Genomic DNA, 22,455 nt, shown 5'->3' on the forward strand with positions numbered 1-22,455 from the left:
CCCAAGATTTATTTATTTTTAACAAAATGAACCACGTTCCGATGGGATGTTGCATTATGGAATATATATATATATATATATACACATACATACATATACACACACACACACACACACACACATATATACTTCTCAATGAATTAGCATATCAAAAAGTTAATTTATTTCAGTAACTCAATCCGAAAAGTGAAACTCCTATTATATATAGATTTATTACACACAGAGTGATCTATTTCCAGCATTTTTTTTCCTTTAATGTTGATGATTATGGCAACAGTTAATGAGAACCCCAAATTTAATCTCTCAGAAAATTTGAATATTGTATAAATGTTGAAGATTGTAGACTCATGGTGTCACACTCTAATCAGCTAATCAACACAAAACGCCTGCAAAGGTTTCCTAAGCCTTTAAATGGTCCAACAGTCTGGTTAAGTAGGCTACACAATCAGGGGGAAGACTGCTGACTTGACAGTTGTCCAGAAGACCGTCATTGACACCCTCCACAAGGAAGGAAAGCCACAAAAGGATATTGCTAAAGAAGGTGCTGTTCACTGGAGTCAGTGCTTCAAGAGCTGCCCCACACAGACGTATCCAGGACATGGGAAATAACGGTAGCATTCCTTGAGACAACGTCAGAAGCGTCTTACCTGGGCTAAGGAGGAAAAGGACTGGTCCTGCTGCTCAGTGTCCAAAGTCCGGTTTTTAGATAAAAGTAAATTTTGCATTTCATTTGGAAATCAAGGTCCCAGAGTCTGGAGGAAGAGTGGAGAGGGATCAATCCAAGTGTCTCGCGGTCCAGTGTGAAGTTTCCACAGTCAGTCATGGTTTGGGGGCCGTGTCTTCTGCTGGTGTTGGTCACGGTATTATATAAAGTCCAGAGTCAGCGCAGCGTCTACCAGGAAATTTTAGAGCACTTCACGCTTCCCTCTGCTGACAAGCTTTATGGAGATGCCGATTTCATTTTCCAGCAGGACTTGGCACCTGCCCACACTGCCAAAAGTACCAATACCTGCTGTAATAACCACAGTATCACTGCGCTTGATTAGCCAGCAAACTCGCCCGACCTAAACCCCATAGAGAATCTATATAGTATTGTCAAGAGGAGGATGAGAGACCCCAGACCCAACAATGCAGACGAGCTGAAGGCCACTATCAAAGCAACCTGGGCTTCCATAACACCTCAGCAGTGCCCCAGGCTGATCGCCCCCATGCCACACCACATTGATAACACCTCAGCAGTGCCACTGGCAGATCGCCTCCATGCCACGCCGCATTGATGTAGTAATTCATGCAGAGTCGGAGCCCCGACAAATATTGAGGGCAGATACTGTACATATTTTCCAGGAGGCCAACATTTCGGTATTAAAAATCATTTTTGAAATTGGGTTTATAAAATATTCACATTTTCTGAAAGACTAAATTTGGGGTTTTCATTAACTGTTCCCATAATCATCAACATTAAAGGAAAAAAATGCTGGAAATAGATCCCTCTGTGTGTAATGAATCTATATAATATAGGAGTTTCACTTTTTTAATTGAATTACTAAAATAAATTAACTTTTTGATGATATTCTAATTCATACACACACACACACACACACACACATACACACACAGTATAGTGCTGTAAAGAGGCACCATACAACGGCACATGGACTGCGTGGCTATACACGCTTCAATATATAGTGAGGTTTAGATGTAGACCGCATGCACACCGCTGACCCATCAGCGTCATACACCTCATTGTTCCAGCCCATTGTTACAGTGTGATTGTGCAGTGAGAGAAGTCGGGCTGGAACAATGAGAAGTGTATGACGCTGATTGGTCACTGATTGGTCAGCGTCATACACTCCTCTGTACAACGCCCAGTTGGTAAAAAGTAAAAACACGCCCAGTTGGTCATTAGGGAACGAATTAGCATAAATCTAAAATTGTTTATAACTTGGTCAAAAATGATCGTTTTTCAAAATAAAAACCACTGCTGTTATCTACATTACAGCGCCGATCAGATTATATAGGAGACAGGGCACTTATGTGGTGACAGACTCTAAGTGTCCATATAGTGACTCAACCTCAATTTTTGTAAAAGCTAAATGTAATATGTGCTCAACTTTTTTTGTTTGAGTCACAATCTCTGTAGGTTTAATTTTTGATAAAACTAATATAGAAATTTTGAAGAAAAAAATAAATATATATATATATATATATATATATATATATATATACACACATACATACATACATATTCTCATTATTTGACACTCCAAAAATATACTCCAAAAGACATTACACTTGGATTTACTCCAATGCTGAAGTCTACACCCAACATGTTACTCCAACGTTCCCCGGATTTCAGAAACAACTTATTAGCATGGACTGGAATAGGTCACAGTTTATTTGTTGTGGGATGAACAAGCAGCCCATGAAATAATTATTTTTAATTGTGCGTTGCCAAAGCTATCGAGCCAAAGACGAAATGATGCCACTATTGTGATTATATCAGCAGTGGAGCCAGAATCCTTCACGGCAAAAAAGCCCAGCTGTCCTAAATTGTCTTCTGATGGCCAGTTTGCCTTGCGCCATCAAGCATGCCAAACAATGGGCCACAGACTAAAGAGGGCTGAGGGCTTGTTGTTTTCAGCCTGGCATCAATTACAGCTTGAAAGCTGTTTCGAGAACTTCATCATTAACAAATCACTTCCTGAAATTGTTATGAGGTGCTTCAAATATGCAAATAGCAAGCTGCTCGCGGGTAATAGCGCCGGCAAAAAAAAATAAAAAATTAAATAAATAGAAAAATTTGCAAATCAAGACTCCCACATTTATTAATGGATATTGCTTTCAACCGCTCTGATTATGCATTACTGCAAATTGGTTTCTCAATGTGTGACTCCATAACAGAGATGCAGCAGTCATTCATACAGACAGCGGCAACAGGGTAGAACGCAGCATGATGAATATCCATCTGAACTCTCGCCGTGCGGCTCTGTAATGATTGGTGTCCAAGTGGAAGACATGGCTTTTTTCTATGCCATCAACCCACTTAATGAGTTATCCAAAGCAGCTGGACGCGCTCATTCAAGTCCATGGGGCTTTTTTTTGGACAGTTTCAGATATTAATTAACCCCTTTAATGAACAAGAAGCCGTATAACAATACACACCGGTAGCAGATCTCATCCTGAGCTGCCACTATACAATGGTCCAGGGCAGAATTATATTTATAGTAGGTAGACCCTATTGCATCTTGTTGTCCGGAGAAGGAATTATAGAGTTGAAATAGCGCGGATGTAAATAAAGCGTATAATGAAAAGTTCTGCCATTTTCCAAAATTTTGTGTTTCAATTCCTATCAATTTTAAAGATCTCTGCTTGCTGTCAGTGAATAGGAACATTGTTTTATCTCCATGGTGGAGAAGAAAGCAATGATAACCGCAAATGCTACTCATGTAAATATACCCTACGTTCACACGGGGTGGATACGCGGCATTAAAGCACGCAACGTATCCGCCCTGTGGGAAGCAGGGAATTCCGGGCGAAAAACTGCAGCACAAGAGCTGGCCTGCTAGCAGGGAGGATGTCTCATCCCAGTAGACCGCTGCAGCCGGTGATTGGCTACAGGGACTGTCACATGGGATGGAGCGTCATCCCAGGAGGAAGAAACCGACTCCTAGGTAAGTATAATATATTTTTTGTTTTCAAAATTGCGTTTTTTGCGGCGGGATCACTGCGAACCCGCCGCAACTGCTATTTGTTGCGGGATTTACCTCCCCATTGAATTCAATGGGGAAAACCCGCAACAAATAAGAAGCGTTTACCCAAATTCAATTGACATGCTGCGGAATGAAATTCCGCACCGCAGGTCAATTACAGAGCGGTTTATGCGCTCAGTATTTACGCAGTATGTGGATGAGATATTTTTTGTCTCATCCACTACTGTAAATCTGCAGTATTTACGCAACGTGTGAGCTGACCCTTAGGGTATGTTCACACAGGGCGGATTTTCTGAATATAAGTATGCAGCATGTACATCATGGAACAGGCAGGGAATTCTGTCTGAAAAACCGAACCAAATTGTGGTGCAGATTTTTTGCCGGAATCTACATTGCAGAAACTGTAAAAAGAGCTATTACTTACCCCCTGGCCATTGTCATGGTGACGCATCCCACCGTTCTCCATGCAGCCTGGACTCCTGGGACGACGCTGCAGTCCATGTGAACGCTGCAGCCTAAGGGTATGTTCACATGACCACTTTTCAGACGTAATGGAGGCGTTTTTACGCCTCAAATTACTCCTGGAAAGACGGCTCCGATATGTCGGCAAATATCTGCCCATTACTTGCAATGAGTCTTACGATGTTCTGTGCAGACGACCTGTCATTTAACGCGTCGATGTCAAAATACGGCGCGTAAAATGACGGCTCGTCAAAAGAAGTGCAGGACACTTCTTGGAACGTTTTTGGAGCCATTTTCTCATAGACGCCAATGAAAACAGCTCCAAAAACGGCCGTAAAAAATGCAGCGAAATACGGGAGTTGCTCAAAAAACGTCTGAATATCAGGGGTAAGTATTAGGGCTTGTCCACACGTAACAGAATTGCTGCAGAAAACCTCTACAGCAATTCTGCAGAAACTAGCTGACATTCCGCTGCGGAAAAACCGCACCATTTCCTGCGGATACTATTCGGTAGGCTTAGATACAGGGCCCATCCGTGATCCATTGATATGTATGGGCACTGTAATACTTCATTTTCCCTGTGGTGGCGCTGCAGAGAAATTGAACACTTACTGCACAGGTTTCCACACATTTTACAGCTGATCGCTGGGGTTCCCAATAGGAGGACATTTTGTGATCATCTTATTTATAAAAAGGACCCTTCTAAAAAGTAGGGATTGTTCAAAGTGGATAACTCCTTTAATATGCATATGCAGAGTTTTGCACACGTATTAAAAGCAATCAGAATTTGGTTTATACAACCACTTATTCCACTGAGGCCATGTTCACACGCTAAACGAAAAAAAAACGTTTTTGGAACTGTTTTTCTATTGAATCAATGAAAAATGGCTCCAAAAACGGCTTAAGAAGTGACATGCACTTCTTACGGGGTGTCTTTTTATGCACAGTTATTTGAAAAGGAGGGGTAAAGAAACGCCCCGTCGGAACAGAACGCCGTATTTCCCATTGAAATCAATGGGCAGATGTTTGCAGGCATTCTGCTCCCGGGTGTACTTATGGCCCGAAAAACGGCTGAAAACCGTGTGAACTCAGCCTAAGGGGTCTTTTAATGGTCTGAAATTTGGGACTAGGATGCCTTTCAGTAGGCTCTAGATTCTGAACGGTTTGGAACTTCTACTAGTCTTGACAAGTCTTCAAGAAACTGAATTCATACCGTATCAATCTCATACTATGGAATCCACATCTTGTGGATGACAGAAATTTTTAGTTTCTTGCTAATCTTTGTGGGGGATGAAAATGAGACAACCAAAACAATCATTGTCCCTATTCCTGACCTTCCAAGTAGCTGACAGCCATACAAGTAGATTGGAAAATTTTGTGAAATTCCAGCAAATTAAATAAACAAACATCTACAGTATCTACACCAGGATCAATGGAAAGAGATGAAGGGGAGGGGGGTTTATTTACCAAGACCGTCTAAGGGTCCTCTTACATGGCCCGACATGGGCCGTGTAAACGATCGCCGATCAACAAGACAGCTCATTGATCGCCACTCGTTTATGGGGACGAGTGCTCGTTAATATTTTAGGCTGTTATAACGATACAATCAGCCGATGAACGGCAGAATATTGGTCTGTGTAAAACGGCCTTTAGTCTGACGCCTGCAGGATTAAGATCCAACCAATGTATTAAGCACTGCACATGTCTTAATAAATTTGTCGTACTTCGGACTCGGAGCCACAAAAGTGAAATCTACGCTACCGACAAGCTGGCATCGATTTCCACTATAAGCTATGCCAGCTTCTGTAGTAAAATATAGTAAATATGTCAAACCGCAACTATCCCTGACTCTCCGGCTAAGCCCCACCCACATTTTGTGTGAGCAGCAGAAAATAGCAAAAAGTCACAAATTATTGCACAAACATGGCGTGCACAATAATTTGCGACCTCTTAAATCCCTTCTTAAATTTCCCCCTAAGGGCTTAAATATTGTATACGTTGCCCATGGAATTTTATAGGACCATGCTGTACCCTCTGTGTGCCTCCAATTTTAGGTTTCTCTCTCACAAATTCCGTAAGTCGATAATCATGACATGCCGTATTACAGACTTTTGCTCTTCTGGAAACATTGCTTCTAGGTGTCACAGCGTGGTGTGTGGACCAACTGGGCCGTCATACCACGTAGCGGGATGGCAGCTGGCCAAACAGGTACAATGCAAAGTCTATAGTCCGGAAAGGGTACATGAGGCAATGTAGACAGTAGCGGTCGATTCAGGCTAAGATGAGGCTCTGACAGTAGACAGACACCCGGAAGGTGTGACACAATAGATGCAGCGGAAGACACAACACGACGCCAACTCTTGTCGGCACAGAGGCACGGTAGCACAGGATACAGGGTACAGGCAGCAGGAACGGGTAACGCTGGGAACGGGAGAACACTAGGAGACCATTTGCAATGACAAACTTTAGGTAACACAACAACGCTCAGGCACTGATCAAGAGGGCAGAGCCCCTTTTATAGTCCAGCAGCATTCTGGGCTAATTGCAGATATTCTACAATTGTGCAAGCACTGGCTCTTTAAGGCCGTGCACACGCGAGCGCCCTGCGGGAGACAATGCCCGGACCAGGAAGTGAATGCCGGCGTCTCTCAGGAGGGAGATGCCGCCGGGAACTCACTCGTCCATGGCCGCGACCATAGACGTTACACTAGGTGAGAATACTTTGCCTCATGGAGATACCAGTCAGCGACACATGGGTGTTATGGGTCCATAATATGGAAAAATGTGTCTTGACATCCAACTGACACAGGAGGGCAGCTCGTTACAATAGAGAGCTCTGAAGCACTGTAACGAGCCCTGTACCTGTATCCGTTACCTGTCCAACTGTCTCTTTAGCCGATTTCTAACCCAAAACTACCACAAGGTCTATACCAGTGACTCTACTTCGTTTCTCATAGCCGTAGAAAGCAGCACAGAGATTCTGAATATATGACTTCATCTGAGCCGGCTTCATGGAAATCAATGCATTCTGGGTTTGTCCCATATTCCATTTTTTTCTTTACCAAGTGCCGTCAGATTTTAACTTCTATAAATACATTTGGCCTTTCTAGTGAACCTGCCTCGGGGATTAACAAACCCCCCAAAATTCCAGTTGAATATTAACTGCATTAAGTATAGCAGCGGCTGCACACTGGAGCTAGAAAGAAGCAGCCAAACAATTTAGATTCTCACAGACGTACAGTGAATCTAGGAGTCTTTCTTTACATTCATCTAAGTCACCCAGGTTTGTGGAGTGGGAACCTTCAAATTGAGGAAATTTTAAGGGCACATTCACACGTGGCGGAATTGCTGTTGAATTCCGCTGCGGACAGTCCATAGGTGAATTCTGCAGTGGCAGTTTTTTTTATTTCTTCCTATACATTTTTGGGACAGTTAGTTCAGACGTCCAGAAATTGCAGAAATTAGGCTGCGGTGCAGATTTTTCCCTTCGCAGCATGCACTTTCCATTGTGGAGAAGAAACGGAATTTCACTGCGGATTTCAGCCTTTGCAATGCAAAAACTGAAATCTGTGGCAAGTCCGCTGTGATATCTGCAACGTCTGAATTACCTGTTAAATATGCAAATGTTGGTGCAGATTCGTTGCGTAATTGCCCCAAATCTGCACCAACATTTGCAGCGGAAAAATTCCGCCACGTCTGGACGTGCCCTAATTCTCTTCAACTTTCCTGATTTCCTAGACAGCAGACCCTGTCGCAAACATGGCCTCTTCTGGGTCAGCCTGTACCCGCCATGTCATATGTAGTATACAAATAATAACCAGCAGCGGACAACACATGTATTGCCACATACCCTAAAAACCTTCAGAAATACAAAACGAAACACAAATGGGTATGTATAAGGCAAAATAGCTCTGGAAGTCACAATATATTCCACAAAAGTATAATTTATTTAAAGTTAATGCACCACATAGACATCTAAAAACATTTAAAATAGCAACTAAATGCTAGATCTAATCCATTGGGGGGTTGCCACCCTGATAAGCGGCTAAACACAAGACCCCACACAACCACCTAGAACCCCTCAGCATACATAGCTAACGCATGAATATAGAAAGACAGAATATTGCATCAAACCGTTTGCATAGGTACAACGTAATTGTGTAGTGTCCAAGGAGGGGAAAAGGGGGTCTGGTGGCCTGTATACTATAGGTAGTATACAGGCCACCTTAAAGGTTGGTTGCTCCATGCCATTAGAAGAGACCAATAGCCAGGCATCCAATGGTCCAACATCCAGTATGCAGCTCCATGTTAATAATGGATTACTCAAGGTTGGAGATAACCTCAAGAGCAATGTTTCTCCAACTGAAATCCAGGCCTCATTGGTGAGGTGCCACCATATTCTCGATGAGGCAGTTCATGCCTTCTAAGTGTCCAGAATTCAGAAAAACCATCCCACCGTCCCAAGACATGAAACTTCTGTCCCATCAAAAGGGATCCATTACAGATTGCTTCATCCAGGAAGATATTATCTTGTGCAGACGGACAAGTAGGACACATTAACTTACCTCTTGCGGAAGAGGCATGAGCATGGAGAAGGTAAGTTTGTACTAACTGGGGGCACTCTGCATGTCCCTCTATAGATGTTGACTGCTGGTGAGGCTTTGGTGTCATCATAGTTTGACTGAAGAGGTCCCAGAAGGAAAGGTTTGAGATACCATGCTCTTACTTTCTTTAAATGGGTTACCCTAACTGGTCAACTGCAGTCCGTGTGCCCTATTAGGGTATATGAACATCATTGATTAGAGGGATGTCCCCTTCTATTGACCAGAGAAAAGAGCCACTGGAAAGAGTAGACCCCACTGTGGCAGACTCGCTCTCAACCATATATTACATTGTTAGCCACTCAATTAAAAGGGTGCCCTGTAACACTACTTTTCCCAATGATGCGGCCACTGCAGGTGAAATGTGAGGTCTTCAGGAGCTTCCCCTGGTGACCTCAGCTGGTAGCTGAGGTAAGTTCATTAGGATACAAGCTTATCCAGTTGAGACAACCCATTTAATGGATTGGATGTTAATAATATCTAACACTGGAAAATGCTCCTGGGATCGTGTCTTGCGTTTCAGTTTATGGGACACATTTTTGAATATCTTTACCGGCTAAATTTCCAAGCCTACCTGCATGAAGCTTGACAAAAAGGTTACAGATGTCCTTCAAACAGATTATCCAAAAATTATTTCCATCCTAAATAATTTTCTACTAAGATACAATTAGCAAAATTAACTTTCGTACTACTACATTTATTAAAAATTAGTCCACTTTTTTTTTTTTTTTTTTAGAGTGGACTCTTGAAATGACTTTTCAGGCACCCAAAAATTTGGGATTTCAATATTTTGAGGCAGCTGAGCATTCAAACTTCTCTGAGCTCCAAATGAGAGGAATGCGAAGTTTGTTTGGGCTAAGAGAAAAAAAGTGATCACTTACTTAAATTTCCTCCCGGTCAAAAATGCTGCTGAATTTTCAGTCCACCTGGAAGTACACCTTAGTCTTTTTTTTTTTTTAATATTTTCCACCCATTTTTATATTCATTCCAATTCTTCATTACTCTGCCGGAATACTTTTCATTGCCGTACTGTTCTTTCATAAAGGCTCATACATTTCATATTAGTATGACCTCTCGTATTAGATTTAGCTAGTCCATTAAAAAAAAAAAAAAGTCAGATACAAAAGGCGTAACCACATTTGCCCTTATTCGGTTTTTATCTGTAAACAAAAAATTCAATCTGAACAAACATTTCTCGTCTGTGTTTTCTTCTGCATTAGCAATCTTTTATGCGAGACAAAAGGGTCACTAAGAAACTGAGCGGAACCTAGAATTTTTATGCTCCTATTCCATCAGGTTTGTAATTGGAAATAAAGTGAAATCCTAAGGCCTGGAACCCTTATTTCTTCATAATGTTACACACTTAATTGCTCCTGTCATTTACCAACACGATTATGTTGTCTACAAATGGAGACAAATAATAGATTTTAGTACTTATGCAGAGACTTAAACTGCATGCAGAGAGCCACAAACTACACCATTAAACCGGAATTACAGCTTGAAGTCAGAAACAAAAATTTAACCCCAGTAATCATTATCCCCTCAAAATAAAAGACCACATGAGTCAGATTCAGCCTGAAATCCAATTTTTAACCAGCAGAGATTCAAAGCCTTTTATTATGTCAGCATGAGAGTTTTGTTACAGTGAAAATCTCCGAAAGAAAAATATTTCGAAAACAATGTCAGCTAGTAAAATAAGAAGGGTGGGATGTAGAAGGGAAAATCCGTTTTTTCAACTTTGGAAGAAAAGTCCTTGTGTACTAGTGTTTGACAAACTTTCAAGGTGACATTTTCTAGGGGTGTCCCATCGAATACCAAGGTGTAGAATAAATAAAAGGACCCTTTTTTTTTTATGGATGGTTTTGTAGACTTTTAAAACCATTTTTGCATCCATAATAAAAAAAAAATCGAAATAAACTTGATTAAAAAAAAATTCTACCATTTTGTGTATACAGCTCCCATGCAGTTCGTGTGTCTCCATGGTTACAGACTACCAACAGAAGACTGATGTGACTGCTAAACAATTTTACTAGGGTCACTTTAGTGATCAGGCAGCCGCGATGACAGCACACGTGTCCATGTATGTAGTGAGCCTTCGAATATGTGCATCCATGTAATGTGTGTGTGTGTGTGTGTGTGTGTGTGTGTGTGTGTGTGTGTGTGTGTGTGTGTCCATAGAGGCCGTAAATATTCATATTTGGGTATCCATGTGTATGGTGACTGTGTATTTGAGTGTATTCATGTATGTGGTGAGTGTGCGTATGTGTTCGTCCATGTTTGTGAGACCCATTTCACATTGTGTTTTTGCCTTCTGTCAGAGGTTGACATCAGGAGGACTCCTGGAATATATCTCCAACGGAAGATAGCAACAAATCCCACTATATAGGCATACAGTGGGATAAGTCGCAAATAACCTCTTCCAGGCATCGTGCTACTTAAAGCGCTGTGGCTGGGGAAGCCCTTGATGTCACTGTCCATATATGATCAGTGATGTCAGGAGCTACAATGCCGGACTCCGCAGCCAGAGCATCGCAAGCGCTCTGGTCAGGAGCTCCCACCCTGGGGAAGCCTTTGACGTCCCTGTCCATATTTGGACATTGATGTCAAGAGCTTTGCAATGCCGGATTCCCCCGCCAGAGTATTGGCCAGAGTGATGTCGGGAGCTTCCCAACGTAAAGGGTTAACATATGCCTGCGACATTCATAGGCTCCCAAGTTAAAAAGAGACCGCGCAATAGATGTTATTTTCAGGATCCCTCAGGATGAAATGGTGTAGTCTACTACACTATTCTATCCTTCAACAAAAAGCTATACGAACGTATACAGATGTAGCCATCTTTATCTTGACTTTTACCATTAAATAAGCAGTGGCAATAAACTTTAGCTTGACCTTTTCAATGACTTTTTTTGTGTGATCTCACAGTGCAGCAATTTATCTGTATCAGCCTGACGGAGACCAAAAGGACACTCTTTTGGTCTCCGTCAGGCAAATGGACATGTTTAGGTTAAACTAAGTGCAAAATCGCAATGTGAACTAGGCCTAGGCCTAGGCCTGGGCTTAGAGGTCATAGCTCAGAAGCAATTTGTCCCTGGGAGCAGAAGATGCCCTTTGCTCTCTATGCTGGGTGGTGAACTTGTGGTCTCTAATAGAAAGTCCTGCCAACCCCACACAACCTCATCTGCCGTATATAATATAGATGTCATATATAAGACACCCCCCTGTCTATATATAAAAAGATGTAGAAAATGTTGCCGAGATCTGCAAATCTCAAGTTGTTATACAGTGAAGCTGCTCCGTGCCGGGGTTTTATTGGTGTGAAACTGTGCGACAATGTTTATGTTATTGCATAAAATATAACATAAAAGTCAAAATATACTTTGATATCATCATAAAAGTCAATCTGCAAACGGCAGACAATCGCAAGCAGAAACCACTGAGCTGTGATCGTCAGAATGTCATCGAGTACAATGACGGGAATACTCCAGATTGAGCGTGTGTCAGGCTGTACTGTACATCGATGAGGAGCCGGTTTTTTATTGGTGTAATTATAGAATCAGCCATTATCTCATGCAACTAGTCCTGGCTAATCATTGCCGCTCACACTAGTCAGGATCTGCCTAAATAGAATTGGACAGGCTCCATTTTAATAAAGCCAATTTCAGTCATATATGAAAATACCGGTCTGATCCATATTCTTGTAGGGGGCAGTATTACGTAGGTCAACGCTGGTGCAGTATTACACTTTCTATGTAAGGCCAACAGGTTAATCCGGTCCTTGACCCCTTTACGCAAATCGATGTGTCTGGTACGTCGTAGTGCGGGGGGAGGGGGGGCGGGGAAATGTATGGAGCGCTCCATTAGCTGCGGGTGGCGGCTGTGTTTTACAGCCAACACCCGGGACAGACTGCCAGGAACAGAGATTGCGCAGTTCCTGGCTGTTTAACTCCTCAAATGCTGCGGTCAATCGCGACCGCAGCATCTGAGGCGTTGAAAAAGGGTGGCAGCCCACTTAGACAGCTCATCACCCCCCCCCCCCCCGTGCAGTGAGATCGGGGGGTGACTATGGTTGTCATGGCAGCCCAGGAGCCTAATGAAGGCCCCCAGGGCTGCCTTCACTCTGCCTCTGTTAAGCTAAGCCTGTGGCCGGGCTTAACAGATGCCTGTAAAAATGACAATGCGTTAGTATTGCAGTGTATTGTACCAGCGATCTAACGATCCTACAAGGACTAATGAAATGTGTAAAAAAAAACAAAAAAAACCCTGTCAAACAAAGTTTCTAATAGTGAAAAAAATATATATATGAAAAAAATTTCCTCTAAAGTAATGTAAAAATAAATCTAAAAAAAAAGTTAACAAAACTGGCATTGCTGCATCCGTAGAAGTCTGAACTATTAAAATATAGCATTATTTAATGCGCACAGTGAACACCATAAAAAAATAAAAAATTTAAAAATACCAAAATATAGGTTTTTTTGGTCAACTTCGCTCCCAAAAAAAATGTAATTAAAAGTGATCAAAAACATTATATGTACCAGTAAAATTATACCGATAAAAACCTTCAGCTCGTCCCGCAAAAAATGAGCCGTCACACCACTCGATGAAAAAATAAAAAGTTATTGTGCTCAGAAAGTGGTGACAAAGCAAAGATTTTTTTCTCTTTCAAAATTAGTAAAATATTAAAAAAAAAAAAGAAAAAAAAAAAGATATAAATTTGGTATCACCGTAATTGTATTGAACCACAAAATAAAGTTAAGTTGTCGTTTTTTACCGCATGGTGAAAGCCGTAAAAATTAAACCCCAAAAACTTTTGAGGAATAATTTTTTTGCAATTTCTGCACACAAATAAGTTTTCCGTTTCCTGGTACATTATATGGTACTTTAAATGCTACCAATAGAAACTACAACTCCTCCCGCAAAAAAAGAAGCCTTCACACCAGTCTACTGACGGAAAAATAAAAAAGTTATGGCTCTTGGAATGCGGGGAGGAAAAAATGCAAATGAAAATCTTAGAAGGGGCTATCACACAAAGACAACCCCTGTCCACATACTCTATTAGGTCATATGGATGATAGAGGGGGTTTTGAGGCAGATTTTGCTCTGCCTGCACGCCATTTTTCGCCCGCGGCCATTGAGCGCCGCCGGCAAACAACGCCGCAGAATACGCTCTCTCTGCCTCCCATTGATGTCAATGGGTGGTCAGAGACGTAAACACCCAAAGATAGGGCATGTCCCTTCTTTTTCCCGCGAGCCGTTTTTTCTGCTCGCGGGGAAAAAAACGCCTCCGATTGAAATCGATGGGAGGCATTTTCGGCCGTTTTTTGGCGAATTTTCCGATGTGGTTTCCGCGCAAAAAAACTCTGTGTGAACTGAACCTTAGGAGACGTGTCACAGATAGAGCAGATATGGGTCTTCCAAGACCCGGTAGTTCTGCAATGCTAAAAAGCACCGGACATGACTGCTGGGTTCCATAGAGCACTGTGCATACTAAATAAGAAAAAAGGCAAAAGTAGTAATAATCTGCTTCTGTCTTTTCTTCTGTGTGTCTGACAGCTGGTACCGGACCCGCTCCTACTTGATTGCAGGATCAGGGACATTAAACCTAAGCCATTAATAATAGTCAGGTTTAAAGGTCGGGATCGGGTGGCGTATATTTACAGTAAATGGGGCACAAATAGGGTCAACAATTGACTACCATGTTGTAAAACAGAAATGGTACTCGGAACAGTTGTCACTTCCCTTCCCCCAATGCTCCTGGCAGCTCCAAGCATTCCTCACCAGGGGGCGACACTGAGCAGAGAAGAAAAATCCTCCCAGTGTATAAAGAATATGAAATCTTATCAGTTCTAATAAAATTACAGCTTATTCAGTAGCATCTAGTGACATTCCCGAGACCATTTCCAATATTTTTTTTACCACCCCAGAAATTAAGAGAATTTCTTACCTTTGATTGCTTTTTTACCATGTGATACCTGCAAGACAACAAAAATTGTAATTTAATCTGTATGGATTGTTTTTATCTTTCATTGTTATATATGAAATATAAGAAAGGTACAGTAGGTTGCTGGTCATAGGCTATGTTTGCATCATGTTTTTTGCCTATGCTTGACGTATAGGCTGGGAAAAGCTTCTGACGTATACTATACATTAAACATTGCGGGTGGATGTGTTTATTTGCATCCGTCACCCATAGACTATAGTGGTATCCATCATGAGAGCTCATAATATATCCGTTAAACGGATACCATGATAGTCTATGGGTGATGCATGCCACACTTAGACATCCATTTAACGTATCCGTCACCCATAGGCTAGAATGGTATCAGTTTCACGTAGCCATCGCGAAAAGCTATTCAAAAGCTCATGACATACATTTAATGGATGGCTGTGATGGATGCCATACAACTATCGTATACTTTTTTTTTTTTTTTTTTTAAACTGGACTGGGATGGAATAGTGGAGTCTTCTGTGCCATTCCATTAAATGTTTTTTTTTGCTATGCTAACATAAAATGGCGAGATGGAGGCCAAAATGATACTCTTCCAGCCTGCGTCTGACAATGGAGCCCTATGGACATGTTTAGTATGTAGATTGGGAGCTTTTCTGGCATACACGATAAACGTAGGGCCATGCTCTATATAGACAATATGAAAATGGTGGGCGCCCCAAAACATTATTTATCAAGTACAAGACTAAGAATAATATATAAAAAAGCAACAAGAGAATAGAATGTCGTCATACACATATTAGGGTCAAGCAAAAAGTGCCGATAAAAGACAAACCGTACAACTTTAAATTTGTATTAAGATTTAAAAAAAAGGGGGCCCGATATTGAGGTTTTCTAATTAAAATGGCAGATTTGCAGTACCAGACGTGAATAAGAGTGGCGCCGTTTCTGAAAAGGTTTTCCTTTTTTTCAAATCTCATACAACCATTTAAAAATAAAAAAAAATCACACTCAGGCCCCATGCACATGGCCCGTAATCAAGGCCTTCAATTGTGGGAGCACGGCCAGTAAAATCCAAATCCGAAAAGTAGGATATGCTCCATAATTCCCTGCACGCTTCTACGGCATGGACACCCTTCCATAGCGATACGGAAAGGTATCCCCGGCCAATAGAACCGGACGGGTCCGTAATTGCGGATTTTTTTTTAAAGTCCCGTGCATGGGGCCTTCGAGAACCTGTCATGTCCCCAAAAAGCTAAATCACCACCATACCTTTATTGCTGCCTTGCCCTCGATTGCATAGCCTTTGGTTTAACGCTCTACATGCCACTGTTCCCCTGCGATCAATCCTATATTTCAGGGGCTAATATGCGAATACATGAATAAATTGACAACTAGGCGGTTTCCACCACCCAGCGTCAACAAGACATGTAGGAGTATATATTATTTTTTTGTATCCTATGGCTGAACGGTATACACATCCCCAACACACACACCAATGACTGACACATCATATCAATAAAGCACCTATTGAATAGTGGCAGCCATAGTTTTCCTGTAATACCTTAAGCTGCACTACCTCTAGTACGGTGGCAGCAACACTGCTTATAATAGTGCCTGACAGTTCGCTAGTATAGTCCCACTCAGTGTCCTCAGAATAGTGCCCTACAGTCCCCTAGTATAGTGACTGAGTGTCCATTGAAAATTGCCTGACAGTCCACAAGTACACCACCATTCAGAGTGTCCCTACAATAGTACCGGCCACAGTGTCCTCACTCGCACCAACACAGTTCCCTAGTATAGTGCCACTCAGTGTCCTCAAAATAGTGCCCTACAGTCCCCTAGTACGGGGCCATGCAAAGCCCCTAAAATAGTGCCTTACACAGTCCCAAAGTATAGCCCTATTCATAGTGTCCTTAGTACCAGCCACGGTGTCCTCAGAATAGTGGCCAACACCGCTCCCCTGGTATAGTGCCACTCACAGTGTCCTCAGAATACTGACCGACAGTTTCACCAGTATACCACAATTCACAGTATCCCCACAATAGTACCAGCCATAGTGTCACTAGAATAGTTGATATATTGAAAAAGGTAATGTCCAGCACAGGGTCCGATAAAATATTTTAATCAGACTGAGTACTGGACATTACCTTTTTCAATATATCTACTATTTGCCGACGCTGACTCGTCTAGGTCTACGAGAACTAACAAAATGACAGCCTGGTGTCAAACATCGGAGGTGCATGGTGAGCGAACCAATATTTTTTTTTCTATACCCTATCACTAAAGTAGTACCAGGCACAGGCCCCCAGCGTAGTGCTAATCGCCATGTACCAATCAAAGTGCACCAGCCCAGTGTCTGTATACCAGCCCCGCTGTCCGTAGAATAGTACCACATGGTTTTCCCAATGAAAGTACCAGATTTAATCATAAAATAAATAGCACATAAATTATAATATAATAAATGCAATTGTCTAACTTCTTCCCATATTTTCCAACACCACAATATGAAAACAATTTCCCAGCTGAGAATACGGATTCATAACAAGATTCCGTAGTCGCCATAAAATGCCTTTTTTTTTAATGTAAATATTCTCCGTAACATCTTAATGACCAAGTCTTAACCCCTTCACTCATGACTGGCGAGTAGAAAGACCCAGTTCTATCACAGAGCAGTATCAAGTCCTGAACAACCCCCCCCCCTCCCAAGTCATTTGTGTGTGCTACCAGCCAGAACTCCCGCTTTCCCAAAGTTCCCTCAGCCCCTTCGCGTCCTGCATCTGTGTCTGACCGTTTTCATTGAATATTTAGAATATATCAATGTCATTAAATTTAAATTTAAACTAGGCTATAATACTTTTTTGGCTGAATACACTGGCCTAGTGAAGCTAAAAATTAAATTTGCAAGGCCGATGACTGTCCCCCGTGTAACCGAGAATTGTAGTTTTTATTGCTGCATACTGTATCATGGCATTAGACATAAAAAGAAAAGTTTACTATAACGGAGATATTTCTGCTATTAATTGCGCTAAGCCGGGACAGCGCGGTAATAAAGATACACTTTCCCAATCTGGGCTTAGATCTATATGTCAGTTTGATTCAGGCTTCACCTTTTATTAATATGTTTCAAATGCTACCCATGGGTAGATGTTTTATTCCTCCTATGGCCTTTTCCGGATTTGACAGTTTTTAGTGCTGTCGGGAAGAATTAATCATAATTGCAATCTATCAGGAGCAATAACAAGATTATAATATACATAATCTATCCCAGAAATTCAGGCTGCGCGAAGAATTTTTGTAAAGTTAGTGGACTGCGACTGGACCGCTCTTACTCACCAAATGTACATCGTACTGATGAAGGATTAGGCAAAAATTGTACTAATCTACGCCTGCCATCATTAAATCTTCATGCAAATGTGACCTTACAAATGGAGGACTGCTTAGGACGGGAGAGCTAAATGAGAGCAGAATCTGATGGAATTAACCGTGTACTTTACTGCACTGCTTAAAAAAAAAAAAGTTCCGGGTTAGACTGGCAAAAACTTAAAGTGCGGCTACACCTTTGACTGGCATCGGCTTTATAGGCAGCAAACGTAGCCTCTCTGTATTATGTCTTCATTAAACTTTGTAGGATTTATAAAAAAATTGTTAGTATTTTTCAGTTTGTCTGCGGATATAGAAACCATCAACAAGAAGGATGGCTGTTGATAGATCTTATTATGTCATTATTTATATTCTAATTAGGACTCGTGTACCTTAAAGGGTTTGCCTCATCATAAACAACCCTTTTAGTATGGGAGCCATTGCGGAAATCAGCTTCTGAGACCCCCAGCTGATTTTGCCAGGGGAAGTCGCGTACAGCCATGATAAATGGCCTATCAGGTAATACATGGGCGACTTCTAGTTCACTTGTTAGCAGCTCTCCACTCTGGTTCACAGTGGTGGGATCCCGAGTAGTAGATTCCCCTCTATGAAATCCATATCCCCAGAGGTTATTGTAATAAAACAACCCCTTTAATACCCCAATCTATATCAATAGCCATTACTTGCATTGGGTATTCATGTGCAAATAAGGAAAGCCACAGGGGGGGGTTATTAAAGTGGTAAAAAAAACTGTCAAAACCGTAGACCACTTACAGCAGATAATAATACACAAAGTACTCATTGGAGACATGTACTGAGAAAAACAGATCTGTTAACAGCAGCTTGCTGATGGTTTCCAGTACACAAAAGGACTTTTCTACACTGTAAAAATGCAAATGAAAAAAAATAAAAACAGCAAATACGTTAATGAGGATGTATTACCAAGATGCTAGATTATACACTTACTATGTAGCCAATGTTACTGAATATTACTCTCACTTCTTTTTCTATTAGATCTTGCTACACATCAGATTATCAATCTACATAGACCATAGAATTATATCTTCGAGGAAGGCATTAATTCAAGATATCTGGTTGGACTAGACAAGAATAAGCTACGTGGAAAGATTAGTATGACATTATTATAGATGATAAATTTCTAGTACGAAACTAAATGTGACATGGAATGCCAGTGTTCGCTTCATTTTATGGTTTTTAAGGCCATCACCTAAAGAAAAATGGATTGGCCAAGTTGCATCTTTTCAAAAATTCCAGACGTAAGAACTGCACTCTGCGGATAAAACGACTGCGTTCTGCCTGACTAAACAGAAGAATAAATGTGCCACTTAGTAAAGGTCCAAATCAGGACCCAAAAATCATGGTTTACAATAAAAATGTGATGATATCTTTTCACCATATAAAGTGTATGAGTGCAGGGGACCTTCCATTGAATTTCTTGGGCCAGTTTTTGGATTTGTTGGCTAGGCATTTTTACGCTGCACTACGCCGTTCCTCTGTTATTCCTTCTGGAAATGTAAGAATACAATTGACAACTGGGTGTTACCATTCCCCTTGTCAAAGGGGCGTGTCCCTACACAGTCTCACTGTCAGCACTGATTGGACAGTGTCAGACTCTGTAGGGACACCCACCCCAACTGGTATCATCTAGTAGTCAATTTATTCATACATTTCTAGGAAGAATTAGGCCTCATGCACTCTGTTAGTACTCATGCACACGACCGTGTTCAGTCCGTGATATATGGACCGCATTTCCCGTAACGAACACAGTTCAGGGAGCCGGGCTCCTATCATCATAGTTATGTATGACGCTGTGAGTCACTGCCTCCCCGTGGGAATACGTTTTCAGTACGGGACAGTTGTCCTGCAGGGAGGCAGTGACTCACAGCGTCATACATAACCATGATGATAGGAGCCCGGCTCCCTGAACTGTGTTCGTTGCGGGAAATGCGGTCCGTATATCACGGACTTAACACGGTCGTGTGCATGAGTACTAACAGAGGAATGGCACAATGCAGAGTTCTAAGAAAAGATGTTCCAGAGTTGTATTATGGGGAATACAAGTATTTACTACATGTCAGGAGAACTAACCGGTCCTCTTTAAGTTCCTTCTAAGGGTCTGTTCACTCGACTTAATTTCGGCCGTTTTTCGGGTCGTAAAACGGCCGAAAAATCGGAAACAGAACGCCTCCAAACATCTGACAATTGATTTCAATGGGATAAACGGCATTGCGTTCCGACGGGCCGTTTTTTTACTCAGCCGTTTTCCAAAACAGCTGCGTAAAAAAACTCCCGCTAAAAAGAAGTGCATGTCACTTCTTGAGACGTTTTTGGAGCCGTTTTTCAGTGACTCTATAGAAAAACAGCTCCAAAAATGGCCGTAAAAAAACGCGAGGTTTCTTAAAAAACTTCCGAAAATCAGGAGCGGTTTTCCCTTGAAAACAGCTCCGTATTTTCAGACATTTTTTCGCTGCATTTTTTACGGCCGTTTTTGGAGCTGTTTTTCTGTAGAGTCAATGAAAAACGGCTCCGAAAACGACTCAAGAAGTGACATGCACTTCTTTTTCGCGGGCGTTTTTTTTACGCACCGGTTTTTCAAAACGGCCACGTAAAAAAAATGTCCCGTCGGAACAGAATGACGTTTTTCCCATTGAAATCAATGGGCAGATGTTTGGAGGCGTTCTGCTTCTGATTTCTTGGCCGTTTTTTTGCCATTTACGGGCCAAAAAACAGCCGAAAATAAGCCGTGTGAACATACTCTAATGCGCTCTAATTTAGTTCACTTTCCTTTAAGGTCTTCATCCAGCTACTTGATGTACATTTGGAATACTTTGCAGGATAAAGTTTTGTTATATAAATTCCAGGGAAACTTCTATCTATGGGACAAAAAAAAAACCAAAAAAAAAAACCAGAAGACTTAATGCACGCTAGATTTCAAAACCAGTGAATCATGTGAAGGACATTATCTCAACGGTAACAGGGCCTTCACATGCAAGGCTTTTTGTGGAGATGTTCTGGTCTTGTCTTTGCCAAAACTCAAAAACCAACCAAGAACCTGCCAATGCCGGGGCCCACTAATTATTTAAAATGTTAACGTTTCTAAAACAATATAAAACCCATAGATGGATCGACATTGGTAAGTATAAACATAAAGCAATGACCGCTACATCTTCACCACTCATTGGGGTATTCAATGCATTTTCCTGATGAAGTGACCCAACAAGTCACCAGGCATATAGTGTGTGTCACTATATTTTATTTAAATCCAATAAATAGCCACTTTGGATGAATGGTTTGGAATGACATTGTTCTTCATTTCTGGAAGTGGTGACACGCCATGGGAAGTAGAAGGAGTCCCATCATTGGTGCATACTGATGAAGTGAAAACATGTGAAAATTCCTTTTATCGTTCATTTTATTAAAAATTAGAAAATTAGACAAAAACATGTGTATATGGTATGAAATAATGTGATCTGACATATGAAAAGATATAGGATAGAATAGACAATAGGATATAGAAAAGAGTAGGATAAAGGGTAATAGATGGTATGGAATGGGTATCAAATTTACACCTGTGGAGCCTGTAGGCACAATATGGCATTAGGCCTCTACCGTAAAGAAAACAAAACACCCACTCCAAAAGCCATAGTGTAGATTACAGTATTAACCCCTTCCCCCTGCTGGCATTCTGGGCCCTAATGTCCAAGCCATTTTTTACATTTTTCCATTGTCACATTCGAAGAGCTGTAACTTTTTTATTTTTGCGTCGGCATAGCTGTATAAGGTCTTGTTTTTTGCGGGACGACTTGCAGTTTTTATTGGTACCATTTGAGAGTAGATGCGACTTTTTGATCACTTTCTATCACATTTTTTTTAAGTCAGGATTAACAGAAAACAGCAATTTTTCCATTGTTTTTTATTTTATTTTTTACGGCGTTCACAGTGCGGGTTAAATAATGTAACAGCTTTATAGTCGGGGTCGTTACAGACGCGGCGATACCAAATATGTGTAACTTTTTTGCTTTATTGTAGTTTTTTTTAATAGTAAAGCAGTTTGTAAGGGGAAAAGCTGGGTTTTTCATTTTTTTTTTTCACTTTTTTTTTTTATTAACTTTATTAAACTTTTTTTACTTTTTTACTAGTCCCACCAGGGGACTTCACTATCCTCCGATCGCTATTATAATACACTGCAATACTTTTGTGTTGCAGTGTATTACTGCCTGTCCGTTTAAAACGGACAGGCATCTGCTAGGTCATGCCTGCGGCATGATCTAGCAGGCATTCGCTGCAGGCAGACCTGGGGGTCTTTATTAGACCCCCGGCTGCCATAGAAGACACAGACACTCGGCGATTTTAT

General features: G+C 41.4%; 1 protein-coding gene across 1 annotated transcript in view; it reads right to left on the reverse strand.

Moving 5' to 3' along the window:
- ESRRG (estrogen related receptor gamma) overlaps positions 1–22,455 on the reverse strand; it is a 660,741-nt gene that overhangs the window by 559,383 nt on the left and 78,903 nt on the right. The window contains exon 2 of the mRNA XM_075863340.1: positions 14,715–14,742. The gene's annotated coding sequence lies outside the window, so the exon portion shown is untranslated. The remainder of the gene's footprint in view (positions 1–14,714; positions 14,743–22,455) is intronic.

The sequence above is a fragment of the Rhinoderma darwinii genome, chromosome 4 (assembly GCF_050947455.1).
Source record: "Rhinoderma darwinii isolate aRhiDar2 chromosome 4, aRhiDar2.hap1, whole genome shotgun sequence".
NCBI classification, from domain to species: domain Eukaryota; kingdom Metazoa; phylum Chordata; class Amphibia; order Anura; family Rhinodermatidae; genus Rhinoderma; species Rhinoderma darwinii.